We start from the raw sequence: 27,838 nt of genomic DNA on the forward strand, positions 1-27,838 counted from the left end.
CACACACACACCTTTGGTGCAGGAGGCAATTCAATTTATTAAGCCTGTGCTCCAATATCATCACCCATCCACACACAACCTACCCACCATGTGCACAAGCAAATATCTCCAATGTATCCCATCGCATGTTAGTCTGTGTGTTGTACCATCCTCCCAAACAGTGACGACTCCATATATATATATATATATATATATATATATATATATATATATATATATATATATATATATATATATATATATATATATATATATATATATATATATATATATATATATATATATATATATATATATATATATATATATATATATATATATATGCCTGGTGTTGGCACAGTGGTTAGGGCAGCGGCTTGGGATCCAAAAGGTCCTGAGTTCAAGCCCCGTTGGGCCACTAAATTAATACACCAAGGGGTTGACTCAGCCTGTCATCCTTCCGAGGTCGGCGAAATGAGTACCAATGTACTGGGCCGGTGTATACCCCGGTTAAAATAGGTGTACCAGATCCCTGTGTCGTAAGAGGCGACCAGGGTTGTGTCAGGAAGGGCATCCGGTGCAAAACATGTGCCAAATCACTATGCGGATCAAATGGATGATTCGCTGTGGCGACCCCTAACGGGAGCAGCCGAAAGAAGAAGAAGAGGAGAGAAGATATATGTATATATATATATATATATATATATATATATATATATATATATATATATATATATATATATATATATATATATATATATATATATGTGTCTCTCTCTCTGTGTGTGAGTCTTCTCTCTCTCTCTCTGTCTCTCTCTCTCTCTCTCTCTCTCTCTCTCTCTCTCTCTCTCTCTCTCTCTCTCTCTCTCTCTCTCTCTCTCTCTCTCTCTCTCTCTCTCTCTCTCTCTCTCTCTCTCTCTCTCTCTCTCATGTGGTGACTTCAATTGTCACCATGCAAATTGGCTGGGTGTTGGTACATCTTTCACCAGCAATGGGACTTCTGCAAAGGACTTGGATGACTCCATGGGAATATGACTCAATCCGTGAATTTTCTCACCCGATTTCTCCCAATGGCAAATCTTCCCTTCTGGATTTGGTGATGACCAACTTCCCCGCCAATATATCTTGCTCGTCCTGTGCCCCATTTGGGTCATATGATCATGTGATCATGTGCTTGTGAAGGTCAACATCTCTCTGGCCATTCTTAGAGAACAGCCTCAGCCCCGACGAATCTATCAGCTCACTCAAGCAAACTGGCAGGGACTGCAAGCAGCTATCACACTTCAGGACTGGTCCCCTATATCGACCACCATTAAAATAAATTCAGCCTGGGAATTCTTCCACAGAAACCTGCTCTCTCTTATACAGATTCATCCCATCTTGTCTTCAGTTATCTTACCCATTCTCCCAATTTTGATACTCCGAATCCTGTTGTGAGGCAGCCGCTTTAAAACAACTTGCATTCTCCTCCTAGAAGGCAAATCCAACTGAAGGCAAGCTCAGATCATTCCACAAAGCCAACAACAAGTGTGTTTCTACCCTCAGGGGAACCAGAAAACAACATCTGTCAAACCTCATGAATGAACTTTCAAACTTGTCTCCCTCCTCTAAAACCTTGCGGTGGCTCGTCAAGTTTGTCTTTGGTGTAGGCTCCCCTTCCATCCCTTCCTTCACTTCAAAATGGCACCACAGCTGACTGCTTGTGAGAAGGCCGAATGCCTCAATTCTGTGTTTGCTTCAAAATGTTGTGTTCTTAAGCCCTCCCTCTCTGTACCCACCCTTCCTTGTCATACCCAACTGCTCCTGAATTCTGTGTCTTTTGCACCTGACAGGGCCGTCTCTCTGGACATATCTCGAGCTTTTCATACAGACTGGAATCCTGCCTTGCTCTCCAAACTGTCTGTCTATGGAACCCAGGCCAACTTTACTCTTGGATCACTGACTTCCTCCACTTCGTAGCCAATGTGGGGCTCTCTACGGAACCCTTTCTTCTCCTCTCCCTGTCAAGGCAGTGTTCTATGCCCCCATCCTATTCATAATCTTCACCAATGATCTCACTAGCTCTGTGGAAAATCCTCTTTATCTCTTTGCTGACAACATCTCTCATCCCTCTGACAGACAGACAGTCAGCAACCTCTCCCCTCTGCTCAGACCTTGACAAAATCACAAACTGCTCAACACTTGGAACACATCTTTCAATCCTGAAAATGATCTCTCTCTCTTTCTCTCTCTCCAAAAACTCTCCCATCTACTTTCTCACAACTGTCTTGGAGAGGTTCAGTCACTCAAACTCTTTGGTCTCGCTCTTAGCCATGATCTCTCTTGGGCAAGCCACATTTCAAAGTTGGCCTCCAAAGCTAGATGCCGACTTGGCATCCTCTGCCACACAAAGTCCTTCCTTGGAACACCTGAGCTCCTATCCACCTACAAGGCTTTCATCGACAGCTTGATGGAGTACTGCTCTCCCTTCTGGGCTGGCTCCCCCTGCCGCACATCTTGCTCAGTTTGACACCATGGAAACCAAGGCTTTCAGAACATCGGAATCTCTCGTGATGAAGCTGCGTCTATGGGCTTATCACATTGCCATCACCGACAGGTCAGTGGTCGCTGTCTTATTCCGCCTCATTTCTGGTCTTTCACTCTCTGCCCTCTCTGTGTTCTGCTTCCCCCCTCTAAAAATATCTGCTGAATGCACACGGTCCACCAGCAACCCACTACTTGTGAAACTGCCTAAATCCAGAACCAGTGCTCACCTCCACCCATTTATTCCTCTTTTTTCCCACCTGTGGAACCACCTTCCACGCTTTCTTCACTCTCATTCTTCCCTCCCGGTCTTCAGGACAGCTGTTCTCCACCATCTCAGATCATCCAAAGCCATGACCTTTTCTACACCCATTAAACCACCCCCCACTCCTCCAAAATTTTGCTTATGCATCCATCTTGTCTACCCCTTGCATTCACCCATAACCCTCATCATTACCTGCATCCTTTCTTTCTCCATCGTCCTCCCTCTGCCCTGCTGTTAGTGTTTTCCCTTTCTTCTGCTGTTCCCGAAATGTTATGTTGTGTCCTTTTCTGTTCTGTGTCCGAGCTCCTCCACAATGTATAAAAAACAACACACACACACACACACACACACACACACACACACACACACACACACACACACACACACACACACACACACACACACACACACACACACACACACACACACACACACACACACACACCTATCTAAATCTCATTTAAACTTGTCCACTCCCTCTGCTGCCACAACCTTTCTGGATAGACCATTCCATGCACTAACCACTCTTTGACTGAAAGTCCCCTGTCTTACAAGTGTCCTAATTCATCTTCTTTACCCCATGGTCATAACACCGTCTACTCTGCTGAAAAGCAACCGCACTGCACCAATTTTGTCCACACCATTCATTCTCGTAAAAAAAATATCTATCATATCCCCTTGCAATCGCCTCTTCTCCATTGTATAAAGTCATGCCTCCTTCAGCCACACCTCATAGCTCAGTTTAACTAGGCCCGGGATTAAGCTCGTATCTCGATGCGGTTCCCTCTCCATGGCAGCGATGTCCTTCCTGATACGTAGTGACCAAAACTCTCCACAATATTCTCAATGAGGCCTCACTAACTTTATATACAGTGGTAAAACTACCTCTTTTGATTCATAATTTATCCCCCTACGAATATCTAAAACCCTGTTAGCTTTACCTATAGCTGCCTCGTAAGCAACTGTGGTGTCTGCTTACCCACAGTTTATCTATTACCATCCCGAGATCCTTCTTCTCTGTGACGCTCCAAGACTGCCCTTTGCATCATGTCATCCCTATTTTCATGACTCTTACTCATGCACCTTACATTTCTTTCTGTTAAACCGCATCTGCCAATCTTTTGCCCAATCTATTAAAGTATCTATAGACTTTCCTGAATCTGATCACCACCCCCTCTGCTGTCTCCCCCTTACCTCCATGCTTTGTGTCATCTGCAAATTAAGAAATCTAACTCCTAACCCCACTATCCAAATCATTGATGTAAATTATAATGATGATGATGTGAATTGTGAATAATTGAATATTCACATTGTGTGAATAATCATTGATGTGAATAATAATGGTCCAAGTACTGACCACTGGAGGTACCCCACTACTTACATCCTCCCAGCAAGATATAGTCTCATCCACAGCCACTCGTTGCTGCCTATCACTGCGGCAGTTTGCAATCCAGTTAGTGACTCCACCAGCCACACCACAAGCCCTCACCTTGACTAACAACCTCCAACGCGGTCCCTTATCAAAAGCCACCTGAAGGTCCAGCTATACGACATCCATTGCACTTCTTTCATCCACCGAATTCATCAATAAATTTGTTAAACATGAACTCCCTTTGGTAAATCCATGTTGACTATGTTTTAAATTGTTCAAACGTTTCCCTATCCCTTCCTTAATTAACATCTCTAACACCTTTCCCACAACTAAAGTCAAGCTAACAGGTGTCCAGTTCCCCGATTATTCTCTGTAAATTTTCTTCAATAATGGTGTTCCAAATAATGGAGCACCCAAAGCTTCGTCTTCACTTTACCTAATCCTTCATGGATCTCTTCCAAAGACCCTTGATCACTCCCCCCCCCCCCATTCCCCCAGGATAGATACCCTTTGATTTTGGAAGTTCCCGTGACTGTTTCCATGTCAATGTAGAAGGAAGAATAAAAATAACAAAGGCTCAAGTGAGCACAATGTATGCCTGAACAAGAAGGTATATACAGAATTGTGCCACTACATGGAAAACAGCATCCTGGTTGCCATAGCAACCACTTTAGATGATGAACGTATGTCGCGACACACCGTCTCCACAGTCTGTACAGGAACGGACAGACAGACGGACAGACGAATGGACGGACGACCGGTATATATATATATATATATATCAGGCATATAAAAATTAGTGAATAAGCCTGCCATGTCACCCTCATTACCCACCAATTTTGCTGTGCTGTTCCTGCATTGGCCCACAATCCTCTGACCCCTTATATTCTGAAAGTCTTGCTGTTGTGTTTAATATTCTTGGCTATGTCCCCTTTATAGTATATTTTGGCCTGCACACACACACACACACACACACACACACACACACACACACACACGCACACACACACACACGCACACACACACGCACACACACACACACACACACACACACACACACACACACACACACACACACACACACACACACACACACACACACACACACACACACACACACACACACACACACACACACACACACACCCACACACACACACACACACACACACACACACACACACACACACACACGCACACGCACACGCACACGCACACACACACACACACACACATACACACACACTGCTGCAAAGTTCACTTTATAGACTGTATGGTATCTTTGAAAAGCATAGACCTTCAGGTGAACTTTTCCAAAGTAAACGATTGTTAGATCAGTGTAATTTACTTTACATTCAAATGATAACATGATATATATACACCAGATATAAATCGCCACCCATTGCAAAAAATAAACATGACCGGTGAAAATATTTATTTTTCCTTTAGCTTTCAACTCCTCGAAATGTTTCACCTCCAGCACCCGACCCGCCTCCCACAGGCTGTTGTGAAATTTTAATGAGAAGCTCGCGAGCCACAAATCGTGTTTGAGTCAAAGTGTGACTCAATGGAGATAAGCAGATAGCCATCCACGAACAAGGTCCAAAGAGCAACTTCGTGAATGGTGAACAAGGAAAACATACAACACCAGAATGGGAATGGAAGGTAATTTGAAAAGTGGAGGTAAGGTAGAGTTAGGGAAGGGAAGAGCTCTCCACGGGAAATTGGAAGTACATTCACTAAGTTCAGACGATAAACAGGTAACAAGTGGGCAGTAGGCTTTTATATCCGAATGTCAGGTAATAAGTAGATTGGAACTAGCAGTTAGGGTAAGCACAATTGGCAGCTTGCATTTTCATTAACGGAGCGAGCCATATGATCCGCACCGTACAGCGTCGGTCAGCACCGGACGCTCCATCACCGTAGACGAAACAGAGGCCTCGCACATGTGCAAATGGTATCATTTTGTGAATCGATTGACCACTGGCACTTTTCCATAGAGTCAGAGCATGTTCTGCAAAGCAAGCTGTGTTTTACTGCTCCTTCATTTGTTCAGAATGCACGACTCGCTTTAACTTGAAAGAGTGATAGCACGGCGGTGTGATACATGTGGAATGGGCCAAAAGCCCTTGCACTTTCTTGCAACTTTCTTGCAACTTTCTTACAACTTTCATCATTTACGTTTTTCCTGATTCCCGCCAGTTTGCCCGTGGCGTCCCCTCGAAGGTCAAAAAATATAAGTGTGCACGAGGACCTCATTCAGAAGTGACATCATGCTCCCGATTAAATTCATAGCATTCCAGGTGTGTTCCTGATGGTATCAGAAAGATAACGAAAATACAACGTCGTAGACACAGGCTAATATTTTCGAGGAAGGCACGAAATGTCAATTCATTCAGCTCATCACGACATCACACGCATGCACCGCCTACCTTAGGAGAGAATAGACATCAAAGGTACTGACTGGTACGAGTGCTGCATTGTTCTGAACTGACACACAGCAACATCCTGTCTGTCTGTACAGGAAATGGTCTCCAGTCAGTGGTGGAAATGTTGAATCAAAACAGAAAACTGGTTCATTTACCTTTGTTCCATCCATTGGGTCTCTGCACCTCAGGTACTCATTGCGGAATCAATTGCAGGGCCCATGCGGTTCGGCGTTTGGCAATTGATGTTTCCCCACTGGCACGTGTACCACAAAAGGTTCGGCTTGGCGAGTGCTTTTGGAGCCTTCCAGCGGCTTACAGCTGTTATAAACTAGGAAATGGGCTGAAAAAGAGTTTACAAACATTCCAAATTCCACTCTGGATTTGCCACTGAGTTCATTTCCACCTGTTCCATGAACTGCAGGCAACTTGTGCACTGGATGTATGCATCACTTTATCCATCGGTTGACTATAAACACATTGTCTGTTGCAATAGAATAACGATTATCTTCCACCGCGACTCAAACAGGGTGTCATAGGAGCAACAGGTTAGTTCAGCCTGCCTGCTGAGCGACCGCGTTGCTGCGAGAGTTGCCATTCCATTCGCAGACAAAGAAAAAAATAAAATAAAGTGTGACCTTGAAGGTTTACGGTGTCTGTTTAACCATCGCTACTTCAATTCTTTTGAAAGAGTCCACGTTAGGATCATTCACGAACCCATGGAGAAAACCATCTTGAGATTGCATCCGATGAAGAATCGTGCAACGATGTCTATGACACTGCAATGCAAGAAGCCATGTTGTGGATACATGGTGACAAATCATTGCAAACTCCATGTTGCTGAACAACTTGCAGGTAGAAACCTTGCATTTGCTGCCTGTATACAACAGCGGACGTGTACAATATATGGAAGACAACCGAACAGGGACATCGTGAGTCCGTAGGCTCGAGCAGGTTAAAGCGATGGACAAAGGAAACTCTTGGCTCCCAGCTTTCAGCGTCTGACATAACAACCACTCGGATAATGCAGCAAAATCTGAAGGAATGCACGGGTTAGCGTCCTGCCATTCGCTGATGGAATGTTCAAGAAACATTTTCATGAAATCCCAAATGTCTCTCATGTGCTCACAATGTACATAATCGACTACACTACAGTGGTGACTGCTTATGACGCCAAACGATAACCTCCGAAGGGGCTAAAGCCGATGGTTTTGACGCATCTTGATTCTACATCTCACTTTGTACAATTATCATCAACTACAATGAGTGTTTGTAACAGTATAGTCGAAGTCCACTTTGATTTTAACCACAAAAATGGGTAATGTATATTCATTCGTTTCTGCCCAGAGGCTAATACCGAGGCCTCATTGGAATTTCAAGGCAATCGCTTTGAAAAACATTGCAAAAGAATGCTCAGAACGTGTAACAAAACAGGCAATGTGTGATTGTGCGGTTATATGGTGCAATCTGTGCACAAAACGGGTCAAGCGGTTGTTGGTTGCGGCAGAAAGTGGCTAAATTATACACTCAAATTAATTGCAAATGATTAGAAAATTAGATCAGACACAAAAAAAATAAAAACTCTCAAATATGGAACTTCAACGTGATAAACATATGGAACTTGATAAAAAGCAACTAAATATCTAATTCCAAATTGATAGGATCAATAACCGATTGTACACGTCGCCAGATTGCGGGGCATTATGTGGTGGTCTAACTCTGAGGTCCTGTATTTAAATAAAATAGTGTGGGCCCGGAGGTGCGTGCCAGTATGTGCAGCTTCGTGCCTGCAGTATCAGGTCCCCAGCATCAATTGTGACGTCATATCAAACGAAGAAGAAGAATTGTGACGCCCCCTCTCTCTCGCCTCCTCTGTCCCCCCTCCTCTCTCGCCCCTCCTCTCTCGCCCCACCTCTCTCCCTCCCCTCTCTTGCCCCCTCTCTCCCCCCTCTTCTTGCCCCCCTCTCACCCTTCTCTCTCCCCTCCTCCGTCCCCCTCCTCTCTCCCTCCCCTCCCTTGCTCCCCCTCTCCCTTCTCTTGCCCTTCTCTCTCTCCCCCTCCTCTCTCCCCTCTCTTGCCCCCTTTCTCGCCCTTCTCTCCCCCCTCCTCTCTCCCTCCCTTCTCTTGCCACCCCTCTCACCCCCTCTCCCCCCTCCTCTCTGCCTCCCCTCTCTTTCCACTCTCTCCCCCCTCTTCTCTCATCCTTCTCTGTAAATGTATTCACAAATGTCTACCAAGCACAACGATTAATTCCAACCTTGGGAAAAAACAGCTTTCAAACCCTTGGGAAACAGCTGTTTCCCTCGGGAAAATTCAAACCTTGGGATTAATTAATAATTTGAATAATAATCAAACCTTGGGAGTTTGGCACATACCCAGGTATGGCACATACCCAGAGAAAGGCACATACCCAGGTCCCCAGTGTCGATTGTGACGTCATACCAAACGAAGAAGAATTGTGACGTCAATCCTTAAAAAAAACAATTAATTAAATAAACATTATTGGTGACGTCATTCGTGACGTCATAGCACCGTGTCCTGTCATTGGTCGACAGATACATGGCCGTAACTTGGGAACCGCTCGTCTGATCGATATCAAACCTCGAAAAGGTACATCCACGGGTCCCCAGCAATATTCCTGGCAAGTTTCAATGAGATCGGACCGGCGGTCGCAGACAGACAGACAGACAAACAGACAGACACACACACACACACAGAGATTGCTGGAATTCTAGATTGATAAATAAACCTTTTTATCTGCAGTCTTTATCAGAACAATGTTAAAATAGAAAAACCAATATAACTTGTGCAGCTTATACCATGAAGTGCCGTTTTATGAACGTGCTGCTTATGGACCTTCTTGGGAAATAAAAAGCTTCATTTTTACAAAACAAAATGCCTGAACTTTCTGGTACTGTACCCAAGGACAACTGTGTAATGTGCGATATAATACACAACAAACAGGACAGAGCATTTATCAAAGCAGAACTTTACTGGAGTATGTCCCGGTGATCCTTGACACACGAGCCACTGAGTGTGACCCCCTGTAGGTTGATAACATTCCTACTAGCATATAGCTGTGCAATAAGAGAGCTGTTTGTGTCTGTCTGTCTGTCACCATTTTTCTCAGAGATGGCTGAACGGATCTTCGTCAAATGTTAAGAGGTTCATCAGTGGATGTCGCAGAAGGTTTGAGGTTTAAAAAAAAGTTTTTGAAAATTTTGAAGTTTTTTTAAGTTGGATTAGTTTGGATTATTTTCCTCTTAATCGCTCTATAGTGGCCAAACCTTTGCAGCTTTGTGAAAGGTAAGATTAAATAATCCGACCCGATTCCTTTGTCGATGTAGGGATGTGTATTAGCCCCCCCTCCCCACAAAGAAAAATTAATTAATTAATAAACCGGACAACACCGGCCAACGTCAGACACCCCTGCTAGTATTAAATGAGGCAATTATCTGCATACACAGTACATCTGAAAATCATAGAAAAAAAAAAACATGGCTATCCTGATCTCCCCGAAATTTTGCACACATGTTAGTCATACCCAGGGCCAGGTCAGGGGCACACAACCCCCCCCCCCTCGCAGGGAAGAGGGCAACAACAACTTGCCAATGGTCCCGAATGGAGCGGATGGTTCCAGTTTTTTTATAATTTAGCAAAGGAGTTTAAACACATACAGTCATATATAACCCGACTTCATTGCTGTGCAAATGTGCATACTTGTCATGTAATATAAATGTCGAAGAATGCATCATATAGATTCCAGAAGATCTAGGAATAGGCACCCTCAGGAACAGGCATGACTAACTTGAACGTAATCCATATCCAAGGTATATAATCAACTTATGGACAAATTAGACGTAAAATATTCAGGTTAAATTGGACAAATTTGTTGAACTGTGCCGAAGACCATCCGAGCATGATGCAAATGGTCCAAGGTGTGCTGCAAATACTGCCAATGCCATCTTGAAACACAATCTGCTGTGGCCACAGATCCCATAGAGAATCAGTGAATTATTCACTTGTTGTGATTTGATCAGACAACTTAGTCGAACTCTGCCTGAGGAACTCCTGGTGCACTAATCGAACTTGTGGTTTGAGATGCACTCACTGCAAGTGCTGCCAATGTCATCTTGAAACACAATTAACTTTTGCTGTCGATGACATCACAGAATCAGTGTATTCTGAATTGGTTATGATTAGGTTAGCCAACTTGGTTCCAATTTCATGACTTAACTAGAAAGGCACTCTTCGACGTCACAATCTCGCTTGATATGCCTCTGCCTATATTATCACATCATTATAATACTTGTGCCAAGTTTGATTTAAATCCCTGAACCAAAATTCAAAATATCAAATAATTATGGCTGCCAGACCATGCATCCGATCAGGATGAAATTTAAAGGATATATTCCCCATGACGACGAGATCATAATTGTGATAGTTCACGACAATTGATGTCGTGGTTCAAGAGAAATAATATTTTGAAGATTTCTGTTGAATCCAATATGGCTGCCAGACCATGTGACCTATTAATTATTGGTGAACAAACTGGTATCCCCAAAGCTTGGGGAACATGTGGGTGAAGTTTCCCCTTGATCCATCTCATGCCATTCTGGAAAAGCAGGCCTTTAAAGGTTTATTCTTCAAAAAATCATGCCTGCCAAACCATGTGACCTATGACATCATAGGCGGAGAACTTTTTGTTCTTCATGGGTAGGTGATCATACCTGTAAAGTTTTGCCTTGATCTGTTCAGCCATGTTAAAAAATAATATATATATATATATATATATATATATATATATATATACATATACTACATAGCTGCTGAACAACATGACTGATGATGTCATCAATTCCCCACCCCCCAAACAATTTCACCCTCGATGACCCTCAAAAATTTTCATACTGATTGGATAAAGCATTTATGACATTATGACAAATCCACCGACACCATCATCATCAAAAAAAAAGAAATCACACATTTCCCATGGGGAGTACATCACAAGTGCCAAGTTTCAATTTTTTCCATCGAATGGTTTTGGAGATACAGAGGTCGAAAGTTTTTCCCTTCTTCCAACGCGCACGCACACACACACACACACACACACACACACACACACACACACACACACACACACACACACACACACACACACACACACACACACACACACCTTCGGGAACAATGAGGCCAATAAAACCGATCCCAATGGATGGAGATATATATATATATATATATATATATATATATATATATATATATATATATATATATATATATATATACACATGTAAAAATAAATAATCGATGTATTAAATAAAAAATTTAAATAAATAAACAAATACTATTTATAAAATACATTATAAACGAGAAGGGCACTCAGTACAGCACACACCTCTGCGGCACAATACCTGATCCAAGAGAACATATCAGGCATAATACATTTTTGAGATATTGTGCTTTATATCATTTTTGCCTCAATCTCTCAATGGGGAAGAATCATTTAAGGAATTCTAATCGTTGGATCCGGATCTGGATGTTCACCGAAATCTAATTAGTTCGTCCTTGTCACACAACAAACCTGACCACAAAATTTCATCCAGATCCGTCCACAACTTTTTGAGATATCCTGTACACAGACAAACAGACAGAAAGGGGTGAAAACATAACCTCCTTCATCTTCGGTGGTGGAGGTTATAAGCATTAAAATAATTTCTTGGTGGTTGCTCGGATACGCAGTGCAGCGTGTTAAAATCGGTTGTTAATGACAGTTTGAATATTTGAATGACAGTTTGAGTCTTTGGTTAATTGGAAGTGCTGTGTCATGGACATGTCGACAAGGTAAAGTGTTTATCGCTTAATATATTATCATATGAAGTGGTGTGTGATTAAAGTTAGTCATATGTCGTAATACTTTTAATAAAAGTGATAATTAAATAAGTTTGCATGAGGACATTGCATTGCTGTGTTGATTGACTGGACACAACTTTGAGGTTGTGGGTCCATTGATGTTGAGTAATCCACTGATGTGGACCTGCGACCGGGGTTGTGGATCCGCCGTTTGGAGAGGTTCTGGGCTGAAAGGATCGAAACCTCGATGAAAAACGGTGTCAAGCTGATGATCCGGGTGGTTGGGAAAAATCAGTAAATTATTTATTAGTTAAGGTTATAACTTCAATTAAAATAACTTTTGTAAGTACTTACCAGTACATAATATGTTTGTGTGTTTGTGTGTGTGTGGTTATGTCTGGCTTCCTCCTTGGGACTACGGTGCAGTAATTGGTCTTATTTTGATTATTGTGGCATTTTTCCAAGGCTGCTTCTAAAAACAAAAATAGTTAAAGCAAAGTCTATGTTGTCTTGTTGTGCCATTGCAAATCATCACGCTTCCCATCTAAAGCAAAGGTGAATTAGAACGACGCTTGGTAGAGCGCATACATCTGCCAGGCTGAACAGTTTACGTTTTGTAACCCACTGATCGGCCAGATCTGCATCGGGACCGAAAGCAAAATCTAATCCACTTGCTCTTGTCGCCAACCCAACCCATCCACCGAGTTTTGTCATAATCTGTTCATAACTTTTTGAGATATTGTAATTACAGACAAACAGAGTGGTGAAAACATAACCTTCGTCCATCTTGGTTGGCAGGGATAAAGACACCAAAAGGTTCCATGAGAAATGACCCAATGCCAAATTCTTTAAAAAAAAAAAAATTCCCCTGTTTTGTCTCCTGTGACCCCAAGACCGCACCCCGTGAGACATAAACTGGGAGTGAAATCAAAATAATCGTTACATATTTCATGTATTCCAAAGTTGATTGCAAATCCAAAGTTTCATCAAAAAAGGAATGTGCCCATAATTGCATCTTTTTGTATTTTACCTTTTGACCCCACCCCAGGGGACAGGGCCAAAAGTGGTACCGCTCTTGCACCTTTGTGCCATGTGGTGATCACAACTACCAAGTTTGGTGAATTTCTGCCCAACCGTTTAGGAGGAGATAGCGTAACAGACGGACAGACAGACAGATGCAGCCGATTACAATACCACCGAGTTTTTTTTTTTCAAAAACTGTGAGGATAACAACATAATATTAATCCCCACGTTTAAAAACAAAACAAAAAAACAGGAGATATTGTAATCGGCTCCGTCTGTCTGTCAACTGTCATCCCGGTGTTTCACAAGCAGGGCGATTCATCAATGTGTGCCGTCCCTCGGATGGACGTTAAACTGTGCGTCCAGTCTGCCGGCTTTAGTTGGTGGATGTTAAACATGTCACGGTGTCCTTCACGAAAAATAGGCGAGCCATCACCGGCACCATGAACAAATTACAAATACCTGCTCAAACCTGCAGGCAGCAATGCATTAGCAGCACAAGGGCTCGCTTGCAAAAGATGCAACCCACAGCCATGTACTGTGGATACATAAGATGATGAAGAAGAAGAAAATGAGAAAATGAGGGTTACAACTGGAAGTTGCCATGGAATCCATATTGTTTCAGTTATTTTGTCCTCCAGTTTCGACCCGGCTTGTGTGTGAGACTGCTGTGCGATGGGTCCTCGTGCCCAAAGGCTTCCAAAATGTGCACGTTTAGCGATGATTTCATGAACTGTGACTGAAGAAAAGAACGATCTCCATGAAAGAAATACATTTGGATGAAAGAATGGCTAAATGAGGATGTGAAAGATTCAGTTACAGAAAAATATCTATGGAAATGGCATGTGGAGGATCGGAAGGACTTCATGAACCAAAGTGTGAATCTCTCTCCGGAAATGTTTCATTACCTTCGAGGAAATGTGAAACCCCCCGCATGAAGTTTGATACATTTTTTTGAGAGTTTTGGTTCCACCTGGAACGTGGCAGAAATGAGAGAAGTAACTCTTGGGGTTTTGGCAGATTCTCCGCTGTGCTCCCATTGGCTCTCCGTTCAATACCGATGCGTGTGACTGAAGGAATATTAAACTCGAGTAAACCATCTCAGATACCCCTGTCCTTCAACTCTACCACCCCCCCTCCCCCACTTCCAAAAGAAAAAAAAAAAACAGTTTTTCTTCATAATTTTTAATTTATACCTGACAGTTTGTAAACTATTCAATATTCATGATAGCCTGATCAATGTTTAAGTCTAGTCCTACTATTCATACAACTAAAACGACCACCACTACTACTACTTATTTGCAAAAGTTCCAATGATTCCCACTCGCTTGTGGAGTTGGCCAGATTACGTTTTTGACCAAAGTCTTTCACGAACCGGCTGGCCAGGCCTGACGTTCGGCTGAAGGCAATATTTGGGGAGGTATTTGTAATTTGGTCAGTGTGCGGGTGATGAATCGTCTACACTTCAAGAACGACGTCGTGGGATCATTAACATCCACCAACTAATGCCAGCAGACGGGACACTCAGTTGAACCTCCATCCGAGAGAGACTGCGCAAACATCGATGCTTCGCTTCACCTGCGAAATACCAGGATGGCAGTTTATAGCCAGGCTGAGATTTGAACCCAGGCTAGACCACTCAGAGGAGAGTGTACGTACATCTCGGGCTGAGGCCAAGGGCAGATAAGCTGTACTTGAGGCCTGAGGCTAATTTTGTTTTCGAGGCCCTTTTCTATGATCTTTATTAACAATACGTATATGTACATGCACAGTACGCAATTTACATGTATGGTACCTAAGCTAATGGAGAAACCAACATAAAAGGCTAGTTATATTTTTGGGTCCCTTTTCTACAAGTTTTATTAATAATAGATTTACATTCACACGATTTACACATACGGTACTCAGGCTAGTTGAGAAAGGAACATCAAAGAAATTTGCTCCAGCTGCTCCAACCTGCTCCAAGGAGAGTTGGCAGATTCCAAGACGTATAACCGAATCTGCACTGAAAAAGTAAATAAATAAAAAATAAATAAATAAGTTTAAAAAAAAAAAATCGCCAATTCACTCAAATTAATTGAAAGAAGTGAAAACATTGACTAATTTTATTTTTCCAGCGCTATTATATGTGAACGCAACCTTGAATAATCGTCAGTTCGGCAATTTATACAGACAACCATAGGTTGGAGCTGACAGCCCTGAGACCGCACAGCCTGGCCAATATGTATTAGATGTGAACGACATCGTCCAGTCCAGGATTCAATGTTACGAGTCAGATGATGTGAAAATTAAATAATTTGCATTCAAAAAGTATCAACACAGTATTCGTGTTTTCCTCTTTGCAATGTGTATGATTTATAATGAGAAACACTTTAAAAAAACAAGCTCAAATGAGCTAAGATCCTCGTCCTCTGAATGATGACGTCATAATAACGGATATGACGTCATTGTGATGTATCAGGTTTGCGATGAATAATTATCTGTGCTAATGCCCGGCTTGATTCCCGCAAACAAAATTCAAACAGCTTGCCTAGTTTCGGAGATAATGGTATCGGCGATTTCCATTAGCGGCGATATTATGACGTCAACTTTTTTTCTCGGAAGAATTTCCAAAATCGGAGCTGGTTACTGCCTGCGCGTGGGCTTTCTGCATATACATGGCAAGTTTCACGAAGATCCCATGAAAACTCTGGGTTGTGAAACAAAAAATAGGAATGACGTCATAAAAATTGATATGACATCATATGTGCGGTAATTCATCTCTGCTAACGCCCTGTTCGATTCCTGCAAACAGAATTCAAAAAGCTTGCCTAGTTTCGGAGATAATTTTTAAGCGATTTCCATTAGCGGAGATATTTTGACGTCATAACTTTTTTTCTAGGAGGAATTTCCAAAATCGGAGATGGTTACTGTCTGCGCAGGGTATTTTTACATATATACGCCAAGTTTCAGGAAGTTTCGATGAAAACTGTGGGCTGTGAAACAAAAAAGTCCACAAGAAGAAGATCAAGAACAACAACGTGAGTAAGACTTCGAGATCCTCCACGAGGATCTAAAAAAATCAATCAAATATATATTATTGTGGGGTTCCTTATTCGGTGCTGAAGAGTGAAGACGAGGACAATTTTGTTTTCTGAGCTGATTTTGGGGAGGGGGGGAGTGAAGTGGGGTATGTATGGGGCTCTAATATGGGGCCTGAAGCTTCAGCCTCAATCATAATCCGCCACTCGCTTCGGCTATCCTGCCACGCTGGTCAGGCTTAGCAGTGCTACAACTACATATTACACAACCAACCACACAGTCCTTTAATTGATATATTCTATCATAATATAAGAGAAATGGTTTGGAAATCGTGGTTCATATCTTTTTTTTTGTTATGTACAAGCTCAATTTAATTTCTAAAAGGTCATCACGTCACAATGGGGTGTCTGCAGCAACACCCCAGATCTCTGCCCTCTGGCTGATTCCTCTGTGTTGTGTCATTGTAATGGAATATAAAGTTCCATTTGGTTGTTTAGCACAGTCCCAAATGCTGATCAGATGTATTATTGAAGGTAATCAAGAAAAATAAACGTGTTCCATCGTCTTTAACTCAGGAAAAAATTTAAACAAATGATTTCCTTTGTCTTTATCCAGTTTTCTTTGCAGACTCCCCATAAATATGCTGCGACACCCCCACCACAACCCCTACCCCCCACAACCTCAGTAAGAAAACGTCGGTGTACAGGGAAGGAGAAGGGCTGGAAGGAAATTGGTTGTTAGTTGAGAAAAGTCCGTTTCGATGAGGGTGGAGTGAGAGTCGGTGAACATACACAGGACTACGATAACACGGTTGTCACGTGTGTGAGCTACACCTTATACCTTCTGCTGCCTTCTGGTGTGTGCAGGTAAAGGGGAAATCATTACATCAAAGAGTAGAAAGTAAAAGTAGTGCAGGGTGCTGAAGAAAGCTTAGGTAGTGGTTTTTTTACCATGAAATTAAAAGTTCAAACACACAAGCCAAAAGGTCTCCCAGAAAACAAGGCTTCATCATCAAGCAAAGTTCGATCGAAAAACCCATGATGTATTGTCGATCAATATCTGTGATGAGATTTGAGATTGCCTCCTCTTGCGAGATGTCCGAGAGGTGGATCATTGGCCTCAAATGCCACTCGCGCTTATCGGAGACAAATCTGCTGCTTCGGTGAAGCCAAGAGCAACGTTGCTTCCACCGGGTGCTGGCAGAAGCTTAACCCTGAAGATAATTTCAAAATGCTGGCACAGTGTGCAGGATTATCCTAATGGAGGGGATGGATATCGCCAGATGGAGTGGATGAGAGATCGAATTCGACAAAAACCACTAAGGTGTGTTCTTTGAGACATTATTAATCGGGAACGATTCCGAAAAGGAAAAGAGTCGCAGACACCAGACCAAGACCCTCAAAGAGATGTTAACAAGAGCGAGAATTGCTTCGCAATACATGTCCCCGATACCGATGCGACCCAAGTCAAAAAAGTGTGAAACTCTGTGAAAAATTGATGAAACACCCTGAAACTCAAACTTGTTCTGTAACTTATCATAATAGAGTCATGTACCGAGTTCCAGTTGAACATGTCGAAGGGTATGGGGAAAAAAGTCTGAAAAACCACAAGTGGGACGGACGCACGGGGAGACAAACGGACAGCAAGCATAATATAGTCCCCTCCAGTGAAACGGGTAGGAGACTAATTAACAATCCAACAGCAATCATTAGGCTGAGATACACTGTTCAATATATCAGCAGTCATTGATTAGTCCAAAAAATCCTTCCTGCAGTAGCATCATTTTCGGAAATTGCTGGTGGGGTCTTCCCGCCAGGGTCTCCTGCCACAAGGTGATGGTTATACAATATATCCCCAACCTTACTGACGAGGCACCCAAAAAAAAAAAAAACACAACACAAGTTAAACGGATGGTTCATGGTTTGCCAGAGAGCATCAAGGCTCAACAATAAAAATCAAACAAATCAAAGCGGTGATAAACAAAAACTTATTACTTTGGATGATGAGGTCCTACGATGTGTTGCCATAGAAACCGCATGAAGTGAAGTCTCCACCCGAGCGACCTCGGTAATAGGGTCACCTGACTCCAGCACACACTTTTACGTGGAACTGAATGATCCGGACATTTTAGGAGTTACTGATTAAACTCGAATGTGGAGTTCCCACGCTCTTCACGAACTTTGTATCACAATGTTTGAAAATAACAATTCCGTGTTGTTCCCAGAATGTTCTTACATACGTCATCACAGTCACTCTCGAGTGTCAAACCACAATTCAAAGGTCGGACAATGGTCAATAAACTTTTATAGTACGTAATTTTAACTGACCCCGACCATGCGGTCTCCCCTTTCACCCTCCCCAGTTTTAACCACCCATTCGGAGCTGTGTGCGGGTGCGTCGGGGAAGGGAGAGGAGGCAAAGGAGGTGGGAGGGGGGAGGATCGGGTCACTTCCACCACAAACCTTCAAACACCTCGGCCAGAAGAAGACATAATAAAGGAAACCAATTCCCACCCCGCTGCCCTCCATCAGGACCCCCTCTCACATGATATAATATTTACGAGTTGGCAGAGCGTGAATGGGGCAACAAAGTGAAACTTCAACGATCCGCACGGACCGCCTTGGTGACCCCGCGACCCCTCGACCCCAACCCTGCCCCGATTCCCCGCGGAGCTTCACCGTGAGGTTCGGAAACGCTTTGGGGTTTTTTTTTCCCGAAAGTGCCGTGAAGACTGACACGAACGGAGCCAGAAGAGAGTGCCACATACCCGTGACCCCCAACCGAAGAAAGTACATGCCGAGGACTCGTGACCACCCTCCCCCCCCCCCCCTACCGGAAGAGAGCCGGGGAACCGTGAGACCCAGAAGATAGCCGCCGACCAGTGCCCCGAAGAAAGTCTGTAACTGTGACCCCATGATGAGTGCCACACTACCACGGAACCGTGACCACCCCCCCCCCCCACAACAAGAGAGAGCCTCGGGAACCATGACATTGAAGAGAGCCGCAGAACCGTGACCCGGAGAGGAGAGGCGTGGAACCGTGACCCCGAGAGGAGAGATGCAGAACCGTGACCCCGAGAGAAGAGGCGCGGAACCGTGACCCCGAGAGGAGAGATGCAGAACCGTGACCCCGAGAGGAGAGACGCGGAACCGTGACCCCGAGAGGAGAGACAAGGAACCGTGACCCCGAGAGGAGAGATGTGGATCTGTGACCCCGAGAGGAGAGACGTGGATCCGTGACTATGAGAGGAGAGGCGCGGAACCGTGACCCCGAGAGGAGATATGTGGATCCGTGACCCCGAGAGGAGAGGCGGGGAACCGTGAGACCCAGAAGATAGCCGCCGACCAGTGCCCCGAAGAAAGCCTGTAACTGTGACCCTACGATGAGTGCCACACTACCACGGAACAGTGACCCCCCCCCCCCCCACAACAAGAGAGAGCCTCGGGAACCATGACATTGAAGAGAGCCGCAGAACCGTGACCCGGAGAGGAGAGGCGCGGAACCGTAACCCCGAGAGGAGAGATGCAGAACTGTGACCCCGAGAGAAGAGGCGCGGAACCATGACTCCGAGAGGAGAGATGCAGAACCGTGACCCCGAGAGGAGACGCGGAACCGTGACCTCGAGAGGAGAGATGCAGAACCGTGACCCCGAGAGGAGACGCGGAACCGTGACCTCGAGAGGAGAGATGCAAATCTGTGACCACGAGAGGAGAGACGAGGAACCATGACTCCGAGAGGAGAGATGCAGAACCGTGACCCCGAGAGGAGACGCGGAACCGTGACCTCGAGAGGAGAGATGCAAATCTGTGACCACGAGAGGAGAGACGAGGAACCATGACTCCGAGAGGAGAGATGCAGAACCGTGACCCCGAGAGGAGACGCGGAACCGTGACCTCGAGAGGAGAGATGCAAATCTGTGACCACGAGAGGAGAGACGAGGAACCGTGACCCCGAGAGGAGAGATGTGGATCCGTGACCCCGAGAGGAGAGATGTGGATCCGTGACCCCGAGAGGAGAGATGTGGATCCGTGACCCCGAGAGGAGAGGCGCAGAACCGTGACCCCGAGAGGAGAGGCGCGGAACCATGACCCCGAGGAGAGGCGCGGAACCGTGACCCCGAGAGGAGAGGTGCGGAACCGTGACCCCGACAGGAGAGGCGCGGAACCGTGACTCCGAGAGGAGAGGCGCGGAACCGTGACCCCGAGAGGAGAGGCGCAGAACCGTGACCCCGAGAGGAGAGACGCGGAGCCGTGACCCCGAGAGGAGAGACGCGGAGCCGTGACCCCGAGAGGAGAGACGCGGAACCGTGACCCCGAGAGGAGAGACGCGGAACCGTGACCTCGAGAGGAGAGACGCGGAACCGTGACCCCGAGAGGAGAGACGCGGAATCGTGACCCCGAGAGGAGAGGCGCGGAACCGTGACCCCGAGAGGAGAGGTAAGGAACCGTGACCCCGAGAGGAGAGGGGCGGAACCGTGACCCCGAGAGGAGAGGCGCGGAACCGTGACCCCGAGAGGAGAGACGCGGAACCGTGACCCCGAGAGGAGAGACGCGGAACCGTGACCCCGAGAGGAGAGACGCGCAACCGTGACCCCGAGAGGAGAGACGCGGAACCGTGACCCCGAGAGGAGAGGCGCGGAACCGTGACCCCGAGAGGAGAGGCGCGGAACCGTGACCCCGAGAGGAGAGGCGCGGAACCGTGACCCCGAGAGGAGAGGCGCGGAACCGTGACCCCGAGAGGAGAGGCGCGGAACCGTGACCCCGAGAGGAGAGGCGTGGAACCGTGACCCCGAGAGGAAAGGCGCGGAACCGTGACCCCGAGAGGAGAGGCGCGGAACCGTGACCCCGAGAGGAGAGGCGCGGAACCGTGACCCCGAGAGGAGAGGCGCGGAACCGTGACCCCGAGAGGAGAGGCGCGGAACCGTGACCCCGAGAGGAGAGGCGCGGAACCGTGACCCCGAGAGGAGAGAGGAGCGGAACCGCGACCCCGAGAGGAGAGACGCGGAACCGTGACCCCGAGAGGAGAGACGCGGAACCGTGACCCCGAGAGGAGAGACGCGAAACCGTGACCCCGAGAGGAGAGACGCGGAACCGTGACCCCGAGAGGAGAGACGCGGAACCGTGACCCAAGGAGGAGAGGCGCGGAACCTTGACCCCGAGAGGAGAGATGCAGATCCGTGACCCCAAGAGGAGAGAGGCGCGGAACCGCGACCCCGAGAGGAGAGACGCGGAACCGTGACCCCGAGAGGAGAGACGCGGAACCGTGACCCAAGGAGGAGAGGCGCGGAACCTTGACCCCGAGAGGAGAGACACGGATCCGTGACCCCGACAAGAGAGACGCGGATCCGTGACCCCGACAAGAGAGACGCGGATCCGTGACCCCGAGAAGAGAGACGCGGATCCGTGACCCCGAGAAGAGAGACGCGGATCCGTGACCCCGAGATGAGAGACGCAGATCCGTGACCCCGAGAAGAGAGACGCGGATCCGTGACCCCGAGAAGAGAGACGCGGATCCGTGACCCCGAGATGAGAGACGCAGATCCGTGACCCCGAGAAGAGAGACGCGGATCCGTGACCCCGACGTGAACATCTCAAGTGATTCTTAAAATGAAGCAGTTAAGCCAAAGGACAGGTCGAGCCGCCGCCGCCGCCTCCTTACCTGCGATCCTGGAGCCAGGACGCCGCGATCGGCCGCCGCGCTCTTTCGCCGACGCGCTGATAATAATCCTCTGGACAGATGTTTCTCTCTCTTCCCTCAAACCGCTTAAAGAGGGATCGAAACCCCGCCCCGAGCTCCTTGACCACGCCCCTCGGCTCGGACACTCCGCCCCCTGCTCCAGTCTCTCCACCCACTGAGGTTTCTGTCCCCGCCCACTAGATTTGTCGCCCCGCCCTCGGAGATCATTTTTCCGAGTTGAAAATACAAACCGTATTATATCGGTTTATGATCAATTCATGAATTAAAAATATATTTACCTTTTCACAAGTGTCACGTGACCAACGAGGATAGTCTCGAGTACAACGTCCAAATTTCAGATCATATTTGTATATATACTGATACAGGTGTCGAGGCTCATGGAAGAACGAACTGACCGACCGAAGAGGATCCGACTAAAAAGCGCTGCACGAACCATTTTGGAGTGATCGATGCTCATTCGTCACAGTTTTGATGGAGTTCAGTGATGGAGTGTGCAAAGAGTGTGCAAAGAGTGTGCAAAAAGTGTGCAAAGAGTGTGAAAAAAGTGTTCAAAGAGTGTGCAAAGAGTGTGCAAAGAGTGTGCAAAAAGTGTGCAAAGAGTGTGAAAAAAGTGTTCAAAGAGTGTGCGAAAAGGTGCAAAGAGTGCAAAAAGTGTGCAAAGAGTGTGCAAAGAGTGTGCAAAGAGTATGAAAAGTGTGCAAAGAGTGTGCAAAGAGTGTGCAAAGTTTTTTGTTTTGTACTCAGAAATCAAAGCTCATGGAGGAGCCAAACCACATGGGCAGGTAATAGGTTCATAAACTTCTTCTCCCTCTTCTTCGGCTTCCTCTTCATTATGGTCCACAATTATTACCAGCGTTCTTGTGAGGTTGGCTGGTGGAAGCTTGGAACAAGTCTTTCACGAACCGGCTTGTCAAGCCTGACGTTTGACGAGAATTCGGACAGGAATTTGGAATTTAGCCATGGTGCCGGTGATAGCTCGCCGACTCATCCGAAAGGACACCATGGGATCTTTGACATGCACCAACGAATCCTGCTGGCAGGTGGGACTCCGAGTTTAACGTCTATCTCTATCCCATGAGGGAAGGTAAACACATCGATGAATCGCCCTGGCTGTGAAACAGCGCGGGATGACAGCTCATAACTGGGTCGGGATTCGAACCTCGTCTCGACAGCTTCGAGGTGAGTGTGCGTCTGTACGTTCTGTTTGTGTAGGCGACAACCCTACATGATGTAGTGTAAAACATGAAATCGCTGTTTATGAAACAAGGATTCTTTTGCACACTCCATGATGTATCTACCGAGCCACCACGAACATGAGACTACCAAACAGTAGGGTGAGGGTATGTGATGACCGAAGGGCGATTGGCTCAATCGCCGAGAAAATTATGACGTCGTTCACATCAAAGCAAAGTTTCGCAAATGGTTTGAACAATAATATCGATGATAAAAGAGACGATGGTGAAAATAAATCAGAGGCGAACCATCATTTGAGAGTGGCCGAGAGTAAAGATCTTCACGAGTCCGCATCGTCTCCGATGGACTTTGAACACCAGCAAATCAGAGGCGAACCATCAATTGGGGTCACCTTACAAGAACCATAAACTGGGGTCACCTTGCAAGAACTATAAACTGGGGTCACCTTGCAAGAACCATAAACTGGGGTCACCTTGTAAGAACCATAAACTGGGGTCACCTTGCAAGAACCATAAACTGGGGTCACCTTGCAAGAACCATAAACTGGGGTCACCTTGTAAGAACCATAAACTGGGGTCACCTTGCAAGAACCATAAACTGGGGTCACCTTGCAAGAACCATAAACTGAGGGTGGCCAAGAGTAAAGATCTTCACGAGTCCGCATCGTCTCCGATGGACTTTCAAGAGCAGCGTAGCCATTTCCAAAGAAATCTTAAAACAAAAAAGGAGCAGTCGGAGATTGCAGACCCTCGCCAGGACTTGTTTGGTGTGGTGTACTTTGTGTGGTGTTTGTGTCCTCGTGTGTTAAGTAATGAATCAGACATGCAACGAGAACTGTCAATTTATAACTGCTGGCAGGGATGACTGGGTACCAATACGTGCCGCTTTGATGCAACCCCACTTTGATTGGACACCTGACCCTGACCCATGACGTTTATTATTATTGAATTTAATTCATAATTAGATTAAAATAAATTCAATTCAAATCAAATGGAAGACCAAACAGGTACAGTCCTGCATTGGAGTCATCAGAAGGATCCCAAACAATTAAAAAGAAAAGATGAACTCATCAGGAGGAACCTGGATAGGATTCAGATTTCAGCTGCTGCTCCTCTACCCTCAAACCCATCCAAGCACAGCCAAGTGAGGAGCCTTATTCAATATATATATATATATATATATATATATATATATATATATATATATATATATATATATATATGTCTCAAAAAGCAAATTAAAAAATAACCCAGATCTAAGAAAATTAATAATTTTCGCTGCCAGACCATACATCTGATCAAGTTGAAATTCAAAACATGTATTCCCCATCACCACGAGATCATAATTGTGAAGTTTCTCATCGTCTGAGTAAGCGGTTCCAGAGAAAACATTATTTAATATTTTTCCTCAATCCAACGTGGCTGTCAAACCATGTGACCTCTCAATTATTCCCAAACAAACTCATACACATTTGTGTGAAGTTTCCCCTTGATCTGTCCAACCGTTATGGAGAAGAAAATTTTTGTAGGTTTTTTTTAGGATAAATCCAATATTGTTGCCAAACCATGTGACCTATGACGTCATATGTGTGAACCTCTTGTTCCTCATGGATAGGCAGTCATACATGTGAAGTTTCGCCTCGATCTGTTCAACCACTTCAGAGAAGATTTTGAAGGTTTTTTTTTTTTAAACAAAATGGCTGCCGATTAACGTGACTGATGATGTCATCAAATTTCTTTCTGTGTACCATTTTTCCCTAGATGACCCACAGAAATTTTCACACTGATCAGATGTAGCATTCTACATTTGCAATTATGATGTCATAACGAAGGCACCTCTGACATCATTAAAAAAAATCACCCCTATTCCCCATGAAGAGTACTTTCCGAGTGCCAAGTTTCAACGAAACAGAGGTCCAAAGTTTTTCCGTTTTTCTAACATTGTTGCCACACCACGTGACTTATGACATCATAATTATAAAAAAAACATCTACATGAGTTGTTGCTTATATGGTGAAAATTTCATCTCAATCCGACAAGCGGTTGTGGAGAAAAACACTAAAGTTCTGTGCGGACAACAAACAGACAGACAGACAAAGAAGACGTCGTGCAGAGCACGATATCTACAAAATCCATAAAACAAATTTGACCTCAAAAATAGTTGGTGGTTGAATTAAATGACCAAATATGCAACTCCTCTTCAAATTTCAAGCGAATCGGATAAAAATTGAATGAAGTCAATGTCAATGAGATTGAATAAAGTCAATGAGATGAAAATTGAGGATTTTAGAAATTCCTCCTGAGTTGTTGACCTTGGGCCTATGTTGACCTGTTCGTCCATGTTGACCTTAAAAATAATTGGTTGGTTAAATTCAGTGATCTAAAATATAAATCCTCTTCAAATTTCATGTCAATCGGATGAAAATTGAGGAATTTAGAAATCTCAGCTAAGTTGTTGACCTTTGGCCTATGTTGACCTTTTGGTCCATGTTGACCTCAAAAATAATTGGCGAGTTGAATTCAGTGACCTGAAATATAAATCCTCTTCAAATTGCAAGTCAATCGGATGAATATTGAAGATTTTAGAAATCCCACCGAAGTTGTTGACCTTTTAACATATTGACCTCAAAAATAATCAGCTTATTTTTTATTCTGACAAACCCTACCATGTGGTAAAATTTCGTAAAGATCGGTTGAAAATTATGACCTGTAGGCGACGGACAGACAGACAAACAGCCAGACAGACAGGATAACAAAATCGACTTTCCAATGTACTTGAAAAACATTCGATTTTGAAAGTAACAAACAAAGAAGAAAAAGATGTCATGCAGAGCATGATACTTGAAAAATCCACCACCCTCTTCAATGGTTGCCATGAACACATCAAATTGTCCATTTCATCCATCTATCAACATATCTATCTATCTATCTTCTCGATATTACTAAATAAAAACTCTCATCTTGTATGTATGTATGTTCCCGAAATACAGCCAAAACGGTACACGATAGACAAACATTTTACAGCCATCTTACTCACCATCTGCTTGCGGTGTGCAGTATCAAGTTTCGTTGAAATCGGGCAACGAAAAAAATTATTAAAAAATCAATTCCAGATTCAGTCAAGTTCTCTTTGGGATTATTTGATCATTGCAAACAACTTCAGCTGTATAGTTCACTAGAGCTATGTTTTTGTTTTTGTTTTTTAAATGTTTTTTTTTTCATCAACCGCTGTCACAATGGGAACCCAACGGATTCACGGGTCATCTAGAATATTACTAAAACTCTCATCTTGTATATATGTAAATATGTATGTATGTATGTATGTTCCCGAAATACAGCCAAAACGGTACACGATAACTCAAAAATTTTAGGGCCACCTTACTCACCATTCTCCCATGGTGTGCAGTATCAAGTTTCCTTCAAATGGGGAAACAAAAAAATTTATAAAAAACAACAACTCCCGATTCAGTAAAGAACTCTTCGGGAGAATTTGATCAATGCAAACAACCTCAGCGGTATAGTTCGCTGGAGCTATCTCTTTTTTTTTTCTTGAAATGATTTATTTATCAACCGCTGGTACAGCGGGAACCCAACGGGTTGAAAATCTTCATCAAAGCTCAGGTCATTTGGATGAAAATTGATTTTAGAAGTTTGGCCTGGTTTGTTGACCTCAATAATAGTTGGTTTCCTAATTGAGTGATGCAATATGCAAATATTGTTCAAATGTCAAGTCATCGGATGAAAAATGATTTTAGAAATATGACCTCAAGATGGCATTTGACCTTTAAGCTCAAAATCAATGGGCTTCTCAGTTGAGACTACCTTTACAACTTGGCAAAGTTTCATGACGATTGGTTGGGAATTGTGACCTGTAGGCGATTGACAAACAGATAGACAGACAGACAGAAGAACAAAATCGACTGAGCCCCAAGACCAAGACCAAGAGGCCCCAACAAAACCAAGAGGCCCCAAGTTTTGGGTGTAGGTATTTCAGAATATGGGCAAGATTGGGCAAGCAACCACACGTTGGCTTTAACATCCGTTTTGAGGCCACAAAAGTCCGCTGTAAAGTGTACATTGGGATGTGGGCTTGGGCAGTACTGCCACCAGCCCACAGGCTGAAGGTAACCACCATGAGGCAAAAGGTAACCATTCAATGTCCAACACGTCCGAAACCATCACCGGGAAAAGCTCACCCTGCCGGGCAGCTCCAGGTAGCCCCTACTAGTGATTAAATAAAATACTACACGAGGGGAGGGATAAATAAAACATTTTGTATTCAGCAGCAAGATGTTAAAATCACATATTTACAAAAGAGCACCATTCATGTAGTAAATATGATTGTCATCTTACACCAATCAACACTTGAGATACACCATTCGTTTTTTTGCCTTCCATGGAGTATAATATTGACTTGGCATTTGCTTTTGGCCAGTAGTACCATAAATAATGATTGTATACCATACATGTAACAATTGTATAT

At 44.6% G+C, this 27,838-nt stretch overlaps 1 protein-coding gene across 4 annotated transcripts in view; it reads right to left on the minus strand.

Annotated features, from left to right (window-relative positions):
- Positions 1 to 22,273, minus strand: part of LOC147020335 (extracellular sulfatase Sulf-1-like) — a 65,583-nt gene extending 43,310 nt beyond the window's left edge. For 2 of the 4 annotated variants that reach the window (XM_085895639.1, XM_085895634.1), the window contains exon 1: positions 22,124 to 22,273. The gene's annotated coding sequence lies outside the window, so the exon portion shown is untranslated. The remainder of the gene's footprint in view (positions 1 to 22,123) is intronic. The other 2 variants (XM_085895635.1, XM_085895637.1) reach the window with 2 other exon arrangements.
- Positions 22,274 to 27,838: the final 5,565 nt, after the last annotated feature.

This window comes from Eptatretus burgeri, chromosome 9 (genome assembly GCF_056783735.1).
Source record: "Eptatretus burgeri isolate ZD-2024b chromosome 9, Ebu_testis_v1, whole genome shotgun sequence".
Lineage (NCBI taxonomy): Eukaryota > Metazoa > Chordata > Myxini > Myxiniformes > Myxinidae > Eptatretus > Eptatretus burgeri.